Genomic DNA, 19,120 nt, shown 5'->3' on the forward strand with positions numbered 1-19,120 from the left:
AACAATGGCTCAGCTGCGAAGTTGTAGGCCACACAAACTCACATAACAGGATCGCCAAGTGCTGAAGCGCGTAACAATCGTCTTGTCCTCGGTTGCAACACTCATTACCGAGTTCCAACTGCCTCTGGAAGCAACGTCAACACAATAAATGTTCATTGGTAACATCATGAAATGTGTTTCCATGGCCGAGCAACCGCACACAAGCCTAAGATCACCATGCTCAATGCTAAGCTTCGGTTAGAGCGCTATATGACGCTTCACGATCTGGCAGTCCGACGGATGAATCTGGGTTTGGCTGATGCCAGGAGAACGCTACCTGCCCAAATACATAGTGCCAACTGTAAAGTTTGGTGGAGAAGGAATATGGTCAAAGTGCTGTACCGAAACCCAGCCTAAAACCCCAAACAGCAAGCAATGCAGGTGTAGCAGCACGGTGGCTAGAAAAAACTCCCTAGAAAGGCCAGAACCTAGGAAGAAACCTAGAGAGGAACCAGGCTATGAGGGGTGGCCAGTCCTCTTCTGGCTGTGCCGGGTGGAGATTAGAACAGAACATGGCCAAGATGTTGAACATGGCCAAGTAACTACATTGTAGTTGTACTACATTGTAGACGATTATGTGTTTCCAACGTTAAGGCAACAGTTTGGAGAAGCCACTTTCCCATTTCAGCATGACAATGCCCCTGTGTACAAAGTGAGGTCCATGCAGAAATGGTTTGTCAGGATCGGTGTGGAAGAACTGGCCTGCAGAAAGCTCTGAGCTCAATCCCATCGAACACCTTGGGGATGGATTGGAACGCCGACTGCAAGCCAGGCCTAATTGCCTAACATTAGTGCCCAACCTCACTAATGCTTTTATGGCTGAATGGAAGCAAGTCCAGGCAGCAATGTTCCAACATCTAGTGGAAAGCCTTCCGAGAAGAGTGGAGCCTGTTAATGCCCATGATTTTGGAATGAGATGTTTGATGAGCAGGTGTCCACATACTTTTGGTCATGTAGAGTATATTGTGTGTGTATGTATGTTTGCAGATTTTTTTTGCCCAGTTTCAAATTCGGTCTTAACCAATGCTTCTGTATTTCTCGAAGGTTGAAGGTAGTTAGGGTATAAGTGGGGAATCAGCAGGGATTATTCTCACTCGATCTTTGCTTAACAGATCCACTACAATTTTACTGCGTGCAGCAACAGAGCTACAGGATACACTCATCTCTGTTGCGTTTTTGAACACCTGTTACTGCCATTTCCTGCAATCTAGAGCAGGTGTGTTGCCTTGCAGTCATTCTGATTTCCATGTAAAATAACATTTTGAGTGACTCAAATGTCACCCATGATATTTGTTTGGTATGGAAATGCTCATCATTTTTGAAAAAGCACTTCCTGGCTAACTACTACTACACAATTGTGCACCCTATTCGGGGACCTGTTTTGGCTCAGGAGTACAACTTTCAACTACTTTCAGCTGAAGTTATACAACAACCTCAGAAAAATCTCTTTAAATCATGTCAAATTCGTTTTGAACGCTTGTTAAATGCACTTTACATACGCTATATGACTTGACTGTAAGAAACACAAAGCCAACAGGTTGAAGTGATTCTGTACAAAAGCAATCAGCATCCTGAAACAGACACTTTACTGTATGGATCCATACTTAAAAGACAATGATAATGATAAAGACAATGTCAGTGGTGAAAATCAATGCAACTTGTGAGGTTTAAAATCACAAGTGACAGTCATCCCCTGTAGTCTCTGTGTGTGTCGCAAATGGCACTCTATACCCTATATAGTGCACTACTTTTGACCAGAGCCCATAGGGCTTTGGTTTAAAAGTAGTGCACTATATAGGGAATAATAGTGTGCAATTTGTGGCATTGTACCTGTCTTTGTCTAAGTGCATGGGATTATGAACAGTGCTGAAAGTAACTTAGTAAAATTACTTAAAAGTACTACTAACAAATTATTGGTTGTTTGGTTGACCCAACTGCTGGGTTGCAGGCGTTCACTCAGTTGGGTCGCTTTTGTTAAAACTACTGGGTTATTGATGCTGGGTCATTGGTGCTGGGTTATTGAGATATGACCGAGCAGGTCAGCTCAGAAGACTGGAGGAGTAGTTTATTCATTCCTTTTCATCTGTTCTGTTGTATAGTTATCACATGTTATGGTTGAACACTGATGTTTTTGTAGGTTCAATGAGGCTTACACAAGTGTATGTATTCGGTAAAACAGTGGCAGTTGGTGCAGTTTAAGATGAGGGAGGACAACTCTTTATTTTTTTGAGCATGGCCTTATTTCTATTACAGCATATTGGGTGACTGTCATTCATATTCCATTCACCCAGCTCAATATAATATTGATAGATTTCGGCTACTTAGGGCCTCCTGAGTGGCGCAGTGGTCTAAGGCAGTGGTCTAAGGCATCACTACAGACCCAGGTTTGATCCCAGGCTGTGTCGTGACCGGGAGTCCCATAGGGCGGCACACAATTCACTTTCATTGCAGCCACATACATACAATATAGCATTATGCATATGATCGTTATAGAATTTCTTCTCACATCTATGTGCTCCTCCTCTCACCTTTTCCCTTAGCTTGTGGGCTTCAGTGCACAACAGATCAGCTGTCTGTGACTAGGTCAAAAAAACCTTTTCAAGCCAAATCTTCATATCATAACCGCTACACACAGCCTACATCATTGTCCCCCTACTATAATGTTATAGTCAACATAGCTACTAGAACTAACATATTAGTAAACCTGCTAAAATCATGCAGTACAGTCAGCAAGGAGTTTGTCAGTTACACCAGCAGGCCCTGGTGACAGATTAATCAAGCCAAAAGCTTACCTAGATTTGGAAAAGTTCCAGTGTTGGATAGTCATAGCCAGCTATCTATCATAGCATCCCTCTCTGTTTGAGCCGAGTGTTTGAGTAGGCTAAACTAGCTAGCTGCATTCGCTAGCTATATAAGTGACAGTGAGAGTGAAAAAAATATTAAATATAGTTAGTGTTCTAGCTTCTCCTTCATTTTTTTATAAATAATTTTCTTGAACTGTTAAACTATTGTCTTTTTCTCTTTGAGTCAACTACTCACCACATTTTATGAAGTGCTAGCTAGCTGCAGTTTATGCTTTCAGTACTAGATTAATTCTCTGATCCTATGATTGGGTTGACAACATGCCATTCATGCTGTAAGAGCTCTGATAGGTTGGAGGATGTCCTCCGGAAGTTGTCATAATTACTGTGTAAGTCTATGTAATGGGGTGAGCACCACGGGCCTCCTAGATTTTGTATTGAAGTCAATGTACCCAGAGTAGGACAGAAACTAGCTGTCCTCTGGCTACATCATGCCACTACCCTACAGTGCTGTTGAGGCTACTGTAGACCTTCATTGCAAAACAGTGTGTTTTAACAAATTGTAGGTTACATGTAGTGTATTCGGAAAGTATTCATTCCCCTTCCCTTTTCCCACATTTGTTATGTTACAGCCTTATTCAAAAATTGATTAAATAGTTTTTTTCCCCTTTTTTCTACACACAATACCCCATGACTGAGGGACCTTACATCTAATTGTATGTGTGGGGTACAGAGATGAGGTAGTCATTCAAAAATCATATTAACCACTTATTGTAAGTCGCTCTGGATAAGAGCGTCTGCTAAATGACTTAAATGTAAATGTAAATAATGACTAAGCAAAACCGTTTTTTAGACATCTTTACAAATGTATTAAAAATAAAAACCTGAAATATAACATTTACATAAGTATTCAGACCCTTTGGTATGAGACTCGAAATTTAGCTTGGGTACATCCTGTTTCCATTGATCATCCTTGAGATGTTTCTACAACTTGATTGAAGTCCACCTGTGATAAATTCAATTGATTGGACATGATTTGGAAAGGCACACACCTGGCAACATAACGTCGCACAGTTGACAGTGCATGTCAGAGCATAAACCAAGCCATGAGGACAAATTAATTGTCTGTAGAACTCTGAGACAAGATTTTGTCAAGCCACAGACCTGGGGAACGGTACCAAACATTTCCGCAGCATTGAAGGTCCACAAGAACACAGTGGCCTCCATCATTCCTAAATGGAAGAAGTTTGGAATCACCAACATTCTTCCTAGAGCTGGCCGCCCGGCCAAACTGAGCAATTGGGGGAGAAGGGCCTTGGTCAGGGAGGTGACCAAGAACCCGATAGTCACTCAGAAAGAGCTCAAGAGTTCCTCTGTGGAGATGGGAGAACCTTCCAGAAGGACAAAAATCTCTGCAGCACTCCACCAAATCAGGCCTTTATGGTAGAGTGGCCAGACGGAATCCACTCCTCAGTAAAAGGCACATGACAGCCTGCTTGGAATTTGCCTAAAGGCACCTAAAGGATTCTCAGACCATGAGAAACAAGATTCTCTGGTCTGATAAAACCAAGATATAGCTCTTTGGCCTGAATGCCAAGTTTCACATCTGGAAGAAACCTGGAACCATTCCTACGGTGAAATATGGTGGTGGCAGCATCATGCTGTGAGGATGTTTTTCAGCGGCAGGGACTAGGAGACTAGTCAGGATCAAAGGAAAGATGAATAGAGCAAAGTACAGACATATCCTTAATGAAAACCTGCTCCAGAGCACTCAGGAATTCAGACTGGGGAGCAGGTTCACCTTCCAACAGGACAATGACTCTAAGCACACAGCCAAGACAACGCAGGAGTGGCATCGGGACAAGTCTCTGAATGTCGTTGAGTGGCCCAGCCAGAGCCAGGACTTGAACCCGATCCAACATCTCTGGAGCGACCTGAAAATAGCTGTGCAAGCCACACTCCCATTCCAACGTGACAGAGCTTGAGAGGATCTGCAGAGAAGAATGTGAGAAACTCCCCAAATAACAGGTGTGCCAAATTTGTAGCGTCATACCCAAGAAGACTTGAGGCTGTAATCAATGCCAAAGGTGCTTCAACAAAGTACTGAGTAAAGCGTCTGAATACTTATGTAAAGGTGATATTTCCATTTACAAGTAGCCTGTTTTTGCTTTGTCGTTATAGTGTGTATTGTGTGTAGATTGATGAGGGGGGAAAAAAACATTTAAGCCATTATAGAATAAGACTAACAAAACAAAATGTGGAGAAAGTCAAGCGGTCTGAATAATTTAGAAATGCACTGTATATTTAGTATAGTTTAAACTAAATGTTGAACTATTAAACAGTTTCTGAAATTCACTGAAGAGGATGGTCCTGAGGAACTTGAGGAGTCCTGAGGAGCCTCCACTGTCCTATGTAAATCCCATTGTTGGATACAATCAGGTGGTATATCTTATTACGCAATCAGGTGGTATACCTTGTTATAGTCATTAATAAATAATTGTCCTATTATAGAATGTGTAAAATACACAACAAAAAGGAATTTGCAGTATGTGAACTGGAATTACATTTTGTCTCAAAGGTGGCCAATAAGATCTATCTCAAAGCCACGCCCCTAATAAGCCAAGCCTCCTGAAAATCAAATAATTGAAGGATTACATTATAAAAGACACAGCTGCTAGGTCAAATCATCGTGACAGTAAAAAACACCCAAATGATGGTTCAATTAACCCATGATTGGGTAATCCAAACTGACTGGGTCAAAATAACACAGTGTGTGTTCGATCCAACGTTTGCATAGCGCTGGGTTACCAAATAACCTAGATTGCATTGTTTATAACCAGCATTTTATTTTTTTTACAACTTTTACTTTTAAGCCACTACATTCCTCTCATGAACTTTTCAAATCCCTCCAGTCGGGCTTCCGGGCCATGGATAGCACTGAAACTGGCGTGGTAAAGGTACACTTTAAAAAAATGCTGCGTATAAAACAACCCAATTTGGGTAAATATTGGACAGAATGCACGTTGAGTTATTTTGACCCAGACAGTTGGGTCACAAACGACGCATTTCGCAACACACGTTTTGAAAAAGCACGTGATCAAACGAAGCTTCGGACGTCATTGATGACGTACCTCTGATAAAGTCATACACGCATCGGCATACTGCTTCGAAGTTAGCTGCTTAGCGATTTCGATGCATGCCTCGGAGCGCTGGCATCAAACGTAGCGCCACTACCAGTACGAATTAAGTATGTATGTAATTTTGCCAAATTCTTGTCCTAATCCACCCCTGATTATGTCAGCGAGTGAGTGCAAGGTCCTTCATGAAGACAGAAAAAGGGCTATGTCTCTATTTGCCATTGACAGCCTAGTCTAGATTAGCGACTTTAGTAAATATATCAATGGGATTAGTCTTTCAAAAAAGGCTATCAATCAATGGGAATCAATCTTCACGTGATTGATAATGAAGTCCTCGTCAGTTGAAAGCAACGCGATACAGTAAGTGTCAGGTAACATGATAAATAGGTGGCCCACCCAGACACGGGCGACTGTGGCCCCATACACACTTTGTTTGATGCACAGCACATTTAACACAATGGTTGTGATACAACAGATGTTTGTGATGCAACAAGAGAGTTTGTCTGCACACATTCCTTTACACAACCACTGTGCAGTGTCTCCCGCAACTATTGTGCCAAATGAATTGTATGTCAGTTGTACAAATGGAGTGTGTATGTGGCCTGTGGTGACTGTAACAGCTGCACACCGTTTTTGACCAGTTCTTTGATCTGTACTGTTTAGTCTTTCAATTGTTTTCTTTGGTGCGAATGAATAAAACCTAACAGCTGGAATTCCATTCCAGGTGACATGGCTCTATGGGAGGGGAGGTTAACGGTAAACACACGCTAGTAAGGAAGGGGTTAACACAGGGACACTTTGTTGGCAGTTGTCTACAGTAGCGGAGGGGGAGGTTACATCATAGGCCAGCTCCTGCATCTCGTCACCTGAGGAAATGATCCTCCCCTCTGGGCCAGCATCCAGGAGACGTGCCCCCCCCATAAGACAACGTCTGTCTAAATTAGGAACACAGCTAGCCTGCTTGCACAACCCCGCACATGCGCACACACACTCATACAGTGACACAATGCAGCTTCGCATTACAAAAGGCTCCTCTTCATGATGGATCTCATGTTAAAAGCAGCTCAACAAGCTGTCAAGAGCAGCGTCATAGTGCTACAGTATTAAAACCTCCCGGTCGTTACACTACACTACTGCCTCTTCCAGCTAGAGGCTACTGTGGAAAAGAGCAATTGGGGCATCCTCATTCAGCAGCACTGACTATGGCTTGCATCCCAAATAGCACCCTAATCCCTAATTGGCTTTGGTCAAATGTAGTGCACTATGTAGGGAATAGAGGTTCCATTCGGGATGCACTATTGGAAGCCTGTAGTGTGTCATAAAGGGTGTGATCACTGCGCTTGGGTTACAGAACTCATAAGTTCCTGTTGAGTTGTCTACAATCAGCTCTGCAACAGAAATCCAAAACTCTTTCCCAACACAACATTGCAGGTTTACAGCAAACCACAAATCCAAACAAATGAATAGCCAATAAATCATGTTAAACAAATAATCAATCATTGAACCTGCAACACCCCCCAATGAAATCCCATTGTATCATCCATACAATGGAGGACATATCAGTGTAAGATTTCATGTCTGGTCACATTGAGACTGACAACATAACAACAAGGTCTCCTTATAGAGCTATGACTACCACAACCTTTCTAATTCTCTCTTTTCCCTCTGTTCCATGAGCGTACTAGCTACGCCACCCCTCCCCAGTGCTTCATTTGTAATTGGGAGGTGACAGAACAAAAAGTGAGAAGGACAAAAAGTGACCTTTTATACATTTTAAGGTGTTTTCACACCTGGTCCCTTTCAGAAAAGGTTTGGGAACTCAGTGCAGTTTGCTTACATTTTTTCTGCAGTGTGAATGCTTCAAAAGAAAGTCAGAACACTCAAAAGAATCCTCGAAGCGAACGGACCTGGAGAGGTCGTCTGAGTTCAGTTCACTTGAAGTCTGTGGTTCAGTTCCCTTTTTTTAGTGCAATGTGAACACAAAGCTCTCCAGGTTCACTCCAGGTTCACTTGTCATTATTTCAACACCAAGCACTATAAGCCACTGCAACACCTTTCCCTTGCAATTCCCCCTCACATTTGTGCCACAAAAAAAACATGATGTACAGGTTGGTGGTACATTTTGGGTATAAGCTTTTCAATTGAAGCATTATTTAATCTGCAATTCTTCTTCTTGCTTTGATCCTTTTACCAGTATTCTTTTTTTTTTACATGTAAATAGGATATTTTGGTTATGATTAGTATGTCCTATTTTGTAACTAAATGCAGACTATTAACTTCCAGAATGTATGTAGGGACATCCCTGGCTGTCCAATAACAGGTTCTGATGGTATGGCTTCTCTTCCACTGTGCATTTACCCAGAGTGCATTGAGTAAATGTTGGAAAAAGATCTGGGTTATTTTCTAAACATTACAATGTGAATGCAAAGGGGACTCAGTCTACACAATGTTTTAAATTAACTAGCAAGACAGCTGAATCCTCATTCAAAGGCAAGGGCAGTGTGAATACAAAGAGAATAGTTATTTAGCTTTTTTCCCCCCACCAAGAGTTCACTTTAAAGAGGACTGAAATCACCCTTAGATGACTGGAGACTTTAGCAGACTCATTTTTAATACCTCACAAATGATCGAAATGACTACTTTGACACTGACAAACTGAGATCAATAAAAAAACGACCTTGTCCTGAATCCTTCAATAGCCCAGGCCTAGGTGTGTGGAGACATACTGTAGGAGGAAATTACAGTCCTAAAAAAAGCTTTCCAGTTTCACGGACTCATCCAATGATGCACAGCTCACTCACCAGCGATGGCGGATGTTTTAGCCTACTTTGTAAAACAATACGGTTCGCTCAATAGGCCTATTTGGAAGTTTATAACTTCGTAGCCCATAGAGAGATTAGTTGTATATTTACAGCTGAATCCATTTGCTTTCCAACCTGCATTTTCCAGCGATTTTATTTGAAATATTGCGAAAGGCCTGTTTTTGTCGGCATGCTGTTTACTGACAGATTTGCAGGGCGTTCCCGACTGCAGGTATGCCTCGTGATTGGGCTACACACAATCCACAGCTAGGCTATTTAAAAAAACATACACTGCTCAAAAAAATAAAGGGAACACTTAAACAACAAAATCTATCTCCAAGTCAATCACACTTCTGTGAAATCAAACTGTCCACTTAGGAAGCAACACTGATTGACAATACATTTCACATGCTGTTGTGCAAATGGAATAGACAACAGGTGGAAATTATAGGCAATTAGCAAGACACCCCCAATAAAGGAGTGGTTCTGCAGGTGGTAACCACAGACCACTTCTCAGTTCCTATGCTTCCTGGCTGATGTTTTGGTCACTTTTGAATGCTGGCGGTGCTTTTACTCTAGTGGTAGCATGAGACGGAGTCTACAACCCACACAAGTGGCTCAGGTAGTGCAGCTCATCCATGATGGCACATCAATGCGAGCTGTGGCAAGAAGGTTTGCTGTGTCTGTCAGCGTAGTGTCCAGAGCATGGAGGCGCTACCAGGAGACAGGCCAGTACATCAGGAGACGTGGAGGAGGCAACAACCCAGCAGCAGGACTGCTACCTCCGCCTTTGTGCAAGGAGGAGCAGGAGGAGCACTGCCAAAGCCCTGCAAAATGACCTCCAGCAGGCCACAAATGTGCACGTGTCTGCCCCAACGGTCAGAAACAGACTCCATGAGGGTGGTATGAGGGCCCGACGTCCACAGGTGGGGGTTGTGCTTACAGCCCAACACCGTGCAGGACGTTTGGCATTTGCCAGAGAACAACAAGATTGGCAAATTCGCCACTGGCGCCCTGTGCTCTTCACAGATGAAAGCAGGTTCACACTGAGCACGTGACAGAGTCTGGAAACACCGTGGAGAACGTTCTGCTGCCTGCAACATCCTCCAGCATGACCGGTTTGGCGGTGGGTCAGTCACAGTGTGTGGTGGCATTTCTTTGGGGGGCCGCACAGCCCTCCATGTGCTCGCCAGAGGTAGCCTGACTGCCATTAGGTACCGAGATGAGATCCTCAGACCCCTTGTGAGACCATATGCTGGTGCGGTTGGCCCTGGGTTCCTCCTAATGCAAGACAATGCTAGACCTCATGTGGCTGGAGTGTGTCAGCAGTTCCTGCAAGAGGAAGGCATTGATGCTATGGACTGGCCCGCCCGTTCCCCAGACCTGAATCCAATTGAGCACATCTGGGACATCATGTTTCGCTCCATCCACCAACGCCACGTTGCACCACAGACTGTCCAGGAGTTGGCGGACGCTTTAGTCCAGGTCTGGGAGGAGATCCCTCAGGAGACCATCCGCCACCTCATCAGGAGCATGCCCAAGCGTTGTAGGGAGGTCATACAAGCACGTGGAGGCCACACATACTACTGAGCCTCATTTTGACTTGTTTTAAGGACATTACATCAAAGTTGGATCAGCCTGTAATGTGGTTTTCCACTTTAATTTTGAGTGTCACTACAAATCCAGACCTCCATGGGTTGATAAATTTGATTTCCATTGATAATTTTTGTGTGATTTTGTTGTCAGCACATTCAACTATGTAAAGAAAAAAGTATTTAATAAGAATATTTCATTCATTCAGATCTAGGATGTGTTATTTTAGTGTTCCCTTTATTTTTTTGAGCAGTGTATATAAACTATGAATCCTCTGTGGCTAAATTATAGGCCTACTCCTGGAGTAGTAGTCGGAATGATTTCATTTCTTTCTGAACAGACAGGAGTAATTCTATAACTTTGGCAAATGTATTTCAATTTATCACAGGTGCTGCGGCACCGCCAGCACCCTTACCGCGGCTATGATTCTATACCGGAAAAAATGATGAAGCGCAACACTGGAGAGATGAGAGTTGCAGGGTCATATCTATCAGAGGGAGAGAGATCATAGAAAGTTCATCTCAGTCTAGTTCTGCGAGAGATACAGGTGCGCTTCTCTCTCTCAACACAGCAATGGCCATGCGTTGGTCTACATAGGCAACAATGTTGCTCAAAACATAAAGCCGGGCCGGTCCAACACGAATCAATTCTTAGAATATCAGGCAAGTTGTCACAAGACAATATTTTTAGGGGCAGCAGAATTACACAGGAGTCAACTTGAATTAACTCTGATAGCTTTCATTGGAATTTTTACATTGCAAAGAAGATTTTTTTTTAAATGCCACAAGAGGTACCGGATCCTGTCAAATGAGTTCCGGATCTAAACAGTCCAGACCTAAGAGGTGCTGGATTCTGTTCCGGCAGGGTCAGAAGCAAATTAAGCACCGCCCCTCCCCCATCATGTTAATCATGTTTATTGACTTCTGCTTTAAGGGCAGTTAGAGGATGTTGACACACCGGTGCCCTGTGGTCTGTTTCATAATGTGATTCTGTATGAATCGATATATGCCATCGACACCAAACACTCCTTGTCAGCTATCTTATTACCCAGACAACAAAGCCCCAGATACAGTTCCACACTTAGGGTTAGACCACTAACAACCGCATATATTTATATGTGGTGGTCTTGTTGTTATAGCTTGTCTTGTACTGTTCTTGAAACCCAAGTGAGGGTACAAACACAGCATGTTGCATAATAACACAATTATACTAACTAACTGGCTGACTGAGCTGCTACAATAGAGAGATTGTATATGGTATAACTATGGAAAATTCTTAATCATGACTGTGAAAGAAGTGCTAACTGGGTGTAGGATTGCAAAATACCAATAACTTTCCCAAAAGGCCTGGTTTTCTAAGAATTCTGGTTGGATTCCTGGAATTTTTCCACTGGGATTTCTAGAAAACTGGGATTTTTGGGAAAGTTACAAGAATTGTCAACCCTCCCTGTATGACAACTATGTCCACAAGTAGCTGTAATAATTATATGAAGTAAGACAAGGTGATGAGTGAATCCCACTGAGACAGGCAGAGAGACACAGAGGGACCTTTAGTAAGTGGATTTGAGCATTAGAGAAAGCTGCCAGGGTAAAGGTCACAGAGCCAAGGGTTTTCTACTGTGACTCTCTCTGACTGTTGTAGAAAAGCATTTGTTCCCAACATGGAGGTCTGATCAGTCTGACTGACACAGACACAAACACACACAGGGACTGTCTTAAGACATAGGCTTTAGCTTGAAGGGCTAACGAAGTTGCTTACATATACAGAAGGCTAATGTGCGGTATCCAGAGAAGAGAGATAACCACTGTGATAGATAAGCCAGTTGACATGTTTCATGCTGACTGTACAATTACTCTGACACGGTGTCACAACAACATTATGAGTTACCAATACTTCCTCTTCCATCTTCATCTGTTTTACCTACTTCAACACAAGGCCTTCAAGGTCCCAAACAGTCATTCTGATTCCCATGAAAAATGCCTTTTTTGAGTGACATTGTTTTGAGTGATATTGTTAGGTGAAAGAAATGTTCAAAATGTCAATTTTCTTCTCTCTCAAAGCTAACTACAAGGACGTTTGAAAAGACAGGCTGAGTGGGCCTTGACTGACAGCTCTTTGAAAAAACTGTCAAAAACCTTGGATGAATTGAGCAGTGATGCAGTAAAATCATCTCAAGCTAATTTAGTGATACACTAAGTAACTCAAACAACATTGAAAAATTGAAGAAACTTGATGATAAAATGTAGAAGCAACAGACATTTTCCAAACGTTGGTCATCATACTTTGATCTGGTTTCATCCAAATATCATCCATGTCATGATTTTGACTGTTCGTGACCTTTCAGACCTTGAACGTGATCTAATTTAAGATTGACTGCATCATCCTTTTCCTGCTCAAATGTGGTGTGTGTGCGAGAGAGAGAGCTGATTAATGGCTTGATGCCCACAGAGGGAGCATTCACAGCTGAGGTGGACATTGTTTGCATATTCTTAGGATCTGAAACTAGCAGCCCTCCTGTTGCCAGATCAAGTCCCTCATTTTTTGGCGCAGCTGGTGTACCTACCAGGTTAGCTACAGGGTTAATAAAAAGGTTTGAAAATTAGCGGTCAGGGCTGGGTGTCTAAGGCTCTACACGCTCCTGGATTGTGTTAGGGTTTCGTTCCTTACGTCTTTTGTCAATCATTGGTGAAAGCATTATGACAATATCTTTAATTAAATCATTCAACAACCTTCATTAATAGAATTGCAGACAGAAGTTGACAAGCAGGAACATAGCACGCATGTTTCTGAGTAAGTTCCACCTCAAAACAAAAGGTCTCAAGTTGTTTTATTAAACCGAAGTCCCGCCTTAGTGATGTCACTGACGACGTCATTACCTTTTTACTCCTGAGAGCAAAACCCTGCATCCATAGCTATACAAACATAGAGTTTGTGTTTTATCTAAAAGCTAGGCAATAAATGTCCCCTCCCCAAAGTTGATTTATTGTGGAATTTCTGAGTAGTCTCTTATCTCCCACACTCCCCTAGAGAGTTCTGTCTCAGTCACACATTGTGAGAGTGAGTGAGAGGGAGAAAAAAAACGTGGAACAATTCTAAAACTATATAATGAATATATATATTGTTAATCTGTAGTCTAGGACCCTATAAATGGGGTCTTATAACCCCTCCCATTCTATTAATATAACATAAGCATAATCAATTATTCTAATACATCCAACATTTTGTACAGCCCCAAATCATGACCGCTAGGTGAATCCTGACAATTGCATCTCTGTTCTGCCACCTCTGGATTCTTGGCCGTCCTAACCCTATGGGAGGTCAGCTCCTGCTCAGCCCAGTCAAACATCTCTCTGTCCTGGCAAGCCCGAGGGTGAAATCAGCTTCCCCCGATGCTATGACAGCAGAGTCCCTGCCCATCTTCTAAAAACGTCTGGAACCATACCTCTTCAAAGAGTATCTTAAATAAGACATATCAGTTAGTCGTATCACCCCTTGCCTTATGCACTTTTATTTTCCTACTAGCGCTGACTTTATTGAGAAAACATGTAGCCTACTTACCACAACGGTGATATGTTGTTGTCTCGCCTAGCTATCATAAGATGACTGCGCTAACTGTAAATTGTTAAAAGCGTCTGCTAAATTACTCAAATGTAATAAGGAGCGAGGAGTATCCTAGCAGACCAGGCTAGGAATGCTTCCACTGCACAAAAACAAATGCAGAGTGCTTTACGGAACAACTGTGTCAACAAGGAAATGCTGTTGTACTTCGGGCAACTGGGTTCAAACACGCACAAAACACAGCATACACGCTTTGCCTTCACACAAAAGCCTAATCCTATGCCAGCTGTTAAGAGTTATTTTTTTGCATTGCACATTTTTTTATTGTAACGCAATTTTTGGGGGGATATATTTTTGAAAAACATGTCTTTATAATTTATTCATAGTGGTTTAATAAAAATGTATAACTGTTGCTTATTTAATATTAACATACTCAGATAGGTCCATTTGAAACAGTATTATTTGCAATAGTTCACACCTCCAATCGCAAAACACATAAGGCCTATCCCAAAACGAAACCTTTGAAAATAGAAGCTTGACAGAGTTGGCAATGTCATGAGAGAGATCTATCCAGAACCCAAGGATGAGAGTCTAATATACGTCCCAAATTACATGCTATTCCCTGGCTCTGGTCAAAAGTTGTGCACTAAATAGGGAATAAGGGTGCCATTTGGGGACCACCCTTAAACAAAAAGCCCTGGCATGTCAGTGCTCTCCATGGCAGTATACTGATTACCCTGACTAAGCCAGTTTCTGCTGCCTGTGCATGCTCTCTCCCAGATAGTCCCATCTCTGCCAGCACCACTGAGGGCTTTTGGGTGTCTTTGCCAGTGCCAGTATTTCATGCTTTCGACATGCAGGCTTTCAGTCTGATTTTCCAGCTATAGTGTGGAAACACATTGGGAAACAGAGCGGAGCTCCTCTTCTTCTCTCTTAGACTCATTACAGTACAAAAGCACACTTCTCATTCATAATAAATTGATACATTTCCTTCTGAATGAAGCAATGTCGTTCATTTAGTTGAATTCTGGTCTGCTGTGCATTTGCCAAAATGTGTCAGTTTGTTTTATTGTTTGATGTACCAAAGAAGGGGGGAGAGGATATAAAATCAATTAAAATAAGGAAATACATCTTAGAAGCATGACAAAAAAAAGTTTAACTCTACACTGTAAATAAAACATGTTCTGTCATTTTTACAGTAAATTACTGGCAGCACAGAAGCCAGTATATTTCTGTTGATTTACAAGACCTTTACTGTAACACAAATTTACTGCATATTATTGGAACACCTGATTACAGTAACATGTTGTATTTCTAGAATGTAGAGTGCATTAAGGGAAGCACAGTGGTAAATTAACTGCTTTAGATTGACAGTGCAGGTAGCTAGTGCCAACAAAAGGGAGTATTTCTGTTACATGTATTTGATATTGATATTGCAATACCTATTTTGTAATTAGCATTTCACTGTCCGGAACTACAATTCATGTAGCCTATTGGTGACAGAAAACACATGTACTTTGAATTATTATTTCCAATACAAATGTATACTTGCAAGTAGGCCGCTTAACTAGAGAATTGATTGGTAACGGTAACATAATCTTTTTACTTGCTATGACTGTGGTATATTCTTGTTGACCTTAGCTTAATACGTTGACTGTAAGTTGCTCTGGATAAGAGCTTCTGCTAAATAACCAAAATGTAAAAGGAAAACTTGCAAAGCACACAGCTGGGTATGATTCTAATGAGCACCACCCCTAAACAAGGCCAAATTTGATGAAAATACAAATAGTTTGAAGGCGGGGCTAATTAGAATAATACCCAGAAGTGTGCTTTGCAAATGTTAATTTTTCACATTGACGTTTTGGTCATTTAGCAGACACTGTTGCCCAGAGCGACTTACAGTCAGTGCATCATCTAAGGTTGACAAAAAAATACACTGTTATGTGCCTTTAACTGAGGCGTGGCCTCTGTCTGGCTACTCCAACATAAAGGCCTGATTGGTGGAGTGCTGCAAAGATGGTTGTCATTCTGGAAGGTTCTCCCATCTCCACAGAGGAACTTTAGAGCTCTGGCAGAGTGACCATTGGGTCCTTGGTAACCTGTCTAACCAAGGCCCCCCTTTCCCTGATTGCTCAGTTTGGCTGGGTGGCCAGCTCTAGGAAGAGTCTTAGTGGTTCCAAACTTCTTCCATTTAAGAATGATGGAGACCACTGTGTTCTTGGGAATCTTCGAAGCTGCAGAAATGTTTCGGTACCCTTCCCCAGATCTGTGCCTCAACACAATCCTCTCTGACCTCTACTGACAATTCCTTCAACCTCATGGCTTGGTTTTTGCTTTGACATGCACTGTCAACTGTGGGACCTTATATAGACTCGTATGTGCCTTTCTAAATCATGTCCAATCAATTGAATTTACAACAGGTGGACTCCAATCAAGTTGTAGAAACCTCAAGGATGAACAATGGAATCAGGATGCACCTGAGCTCATTTTCCAGTTTCATAGCAAAGGGTCTGAATAAGGCATTTCTATTTTTATTTTATTTTATTTTTTATTATTATTTTACACCATTATGACTTTGGTCATAATACTTCGATCTGTTTTCATCCAAATATCATCAGATTTAGTGGAAACATGATTTTGACTATTCATAACGTTTCAGACACGCTGTCTCTGATCTGTTCCTTATATCCATTCTTATTTATGTGGCACTACTACCACATATCAGTTAACTGGAACAGCATTCTCACTAACGGGTGCAACAAGTAGCAATAAGGAATTCCCCTTGACCACGCCCACAAATTGGGACAACAAACATTCTTTCCCATTGACCCCCAATGTAAAAGAGCCAACTTCGTTGTCAGTTTTTGTTAGAAATAACAAAACATGCCGAGAAGCTGCTGTGTTTTTCAATGTACATGTAACCAGGTAAACAATCCTGACCTACGATTTGCAATGCTCCCACGTAGGGAAATAGACCTTTCGCGAAGAGCCCTGTGGATTCAGGCTATTCAGAGTGGGAAATGTGGGGACCTGGCTCCCGAGTGGTGCAGGATTCTAAGGCAATGCTTCTCAGTGCTAGAGGCGTCACTACAGACCCTGGTTCAATTCCAGGCTGTATCACAACCGGCCGTGATTGGGAGTCCCATAGGGCGTCACACAATTGACTCAGCGTCGCCTGGGTTTGGCCAGGGTAGACCGTCATTGTAAATAAGAATTTGTTCTTAAACTGCCTTTCCTAGTTAAATAAAGGTTAAATAAAATAAATACAATATTTGTTATGAAATATCACTTAAATTGGTAGGGCACTTTCACTAACAAGTGCAACAAGTATAGCCTCTTACAAGGCACACCTCAACATGCGTTAATGAGCCACAACACCACCATGCAACACACAGAACGTTTTTGGCACTCCTAAATTACAGTATCAAACTGAATTACAGTAAATTACTGGCAGCACAGTAGCCAGTAAATTAATGCAGATTTACAGGAAAATATTTGTAAATTCCAAAAACATGGTATGGTAAAGTATTTTGTGGGTGTGGTACTGAATTACAGTAAATTACTAGCAGCACAGTAGCCAGTAAGTAAATTACTGTAGATTTACAGGAAAAATCCCCCCAAAATATGGCATGGTACTGTATTCTGTGGGGTACAGCAATCTCACTAATGGGTAAACAAATATAGCCTCTTGTAAAGGCACACCTCAAAATATGTAAATGAGAAACAATTTTGCTGCAGACAATATTTTCCCACAATGCACCATAATTCACTGTATGCTGTGGTAAATATACAGCAAAACAGGTACTACTGTATTGTAAAATTACAGCAATTGCTGTAGCGGAATGCCATTAAGCCCCCATAATGCATTGCTCTTTACAATACTGTAATAGCATTACGGTAAAAGTGTTGCTGTAAATATACAGCTATTTGTTACAACGTAAAGGACAAGTTGCATATTGTTTTATATAGCCACCACTTTACTTTTTATGTTTAACAACATAAAGAAACTATCTGAATGTAGAGGGGTATTTGCAGGTATCCTATTTCCAGCTGATCAAACAACACTTCTCGGAGCAGTGCCCACAGCAGTGTTTTCTCCATAAACACTTCCTGTACATTGCTGAGGTGTCAGAGCTAGGACGAATTGAAAAGATAAAGGAACAGGTGGCGTTTAAATTGAAACAAATGCAGCCAAATTCAATTTGCATTCTAAGAGCCTGTGTTTGCTCAGTGCGTCAGCAGAAGCTGCTTGGTCAATCTTGTGACATACGTACATGTAAATACACGCAAGCATACGGAGGCGCGCACACACACACACACACACACACACACACACACACACACACACACACACACACACACACACACACACACACACACACACACACACACACACACACACACACACACACACACACACACACACACACACACACACACACACACTATCCTGTTACAATGAGCTCAGCCTATTAGACAGCCAGCTGGCAGCCTCACAGATCAGCACTATAGAATCGCAGAGACACAACTTGCGAGTGCACAATAACACACCGGTGGGAGCCCCCTTCTCTTCCTCCCCAGGCAGGGTGTGTGCGTAAGGGTCAGCCCTGTGGTGCCTCATGGCCCCTCTCACACAGCTATGACATTACACAGAGCTGCATGGGGACAGAGGAGGGACAGCAACCAGCATACAGCCTGGCTACACAGACGCTGTCCATGGTGCTGATCTCATTCCTCAATGGAGCTGCACACACTGATATCTCTCACACAGTGACACGTTCATTCTCCACACACGCACACACTCCACCATCTGTCAATACACACATTCCATTCACACTGACTCTTAGTATTCCGGGCATTCAAATGAATTTGATATGCTTCACTATAGTGTGTGTAAAATGATCATATCTCTCCTTCTACAAATTGAAACTGAATTCTAGACTCATCGGTATCTATCTTGATACAAATGTAATGATTAAAATAAACTACCAAGGGAGATATTATTTTGCTCAATATTTGGGCATTGTGACCTCAAAGCCTCCTCAGTAAATTAATTGAAAAGCAGTTAAAGCTGGCTAATTCTATAATAGTCCGTTGCTTAAACCCAGGACACGCACGCACGCGCACACACACACACACACGCGCGCGCGCGCGCGCACACACATACACACACAGACTGATGCCTGTCCTC

General features: G+C 42.2%; 1 protein-coding gene across 5 annotated transcripts in view; it reads right to left on the reverse strand.

Annotated features, from left to right (window-relative positions):
• dlgap1b (discs, large (Drosophila) homolog-associated protein 1b) overlaps positions 1-14,108 on the reverse strand; it is a 231,801-nt gene extending 217,693 nt beyond the window's left edge. For all 5 annotated transcript variants that reach the window (XR_003863768.2, XM_065019543.1, XM_029661525.2 and 2 more), the window contains exon 1: positions 13,930-14,108. The gene's annotated coding sequence lies outside the window, so the exon portion shown is untranslated. The remainder of the gene's footprint in view (positions 1-13,929) is intronic.
• Positions 14,109-19,120: the final 5,012 nt, after the last annotated feature.

Source organism: Oncorhynchus nerka, linkage group LG6 (assembly GCF_034236695.1).
Source record: "Oncorhynchus nerka isolate Pitt River linkage group LG6, Oner_Uvic_2.0, whole genome shotgun sequence".
Lineage (NCBI taxonomy): Eukaryota > Metazoa > Chordata > Actinopteri > Salmoniformes > Salmonidae > Oncorhynchus > Oncorhynchus nerka.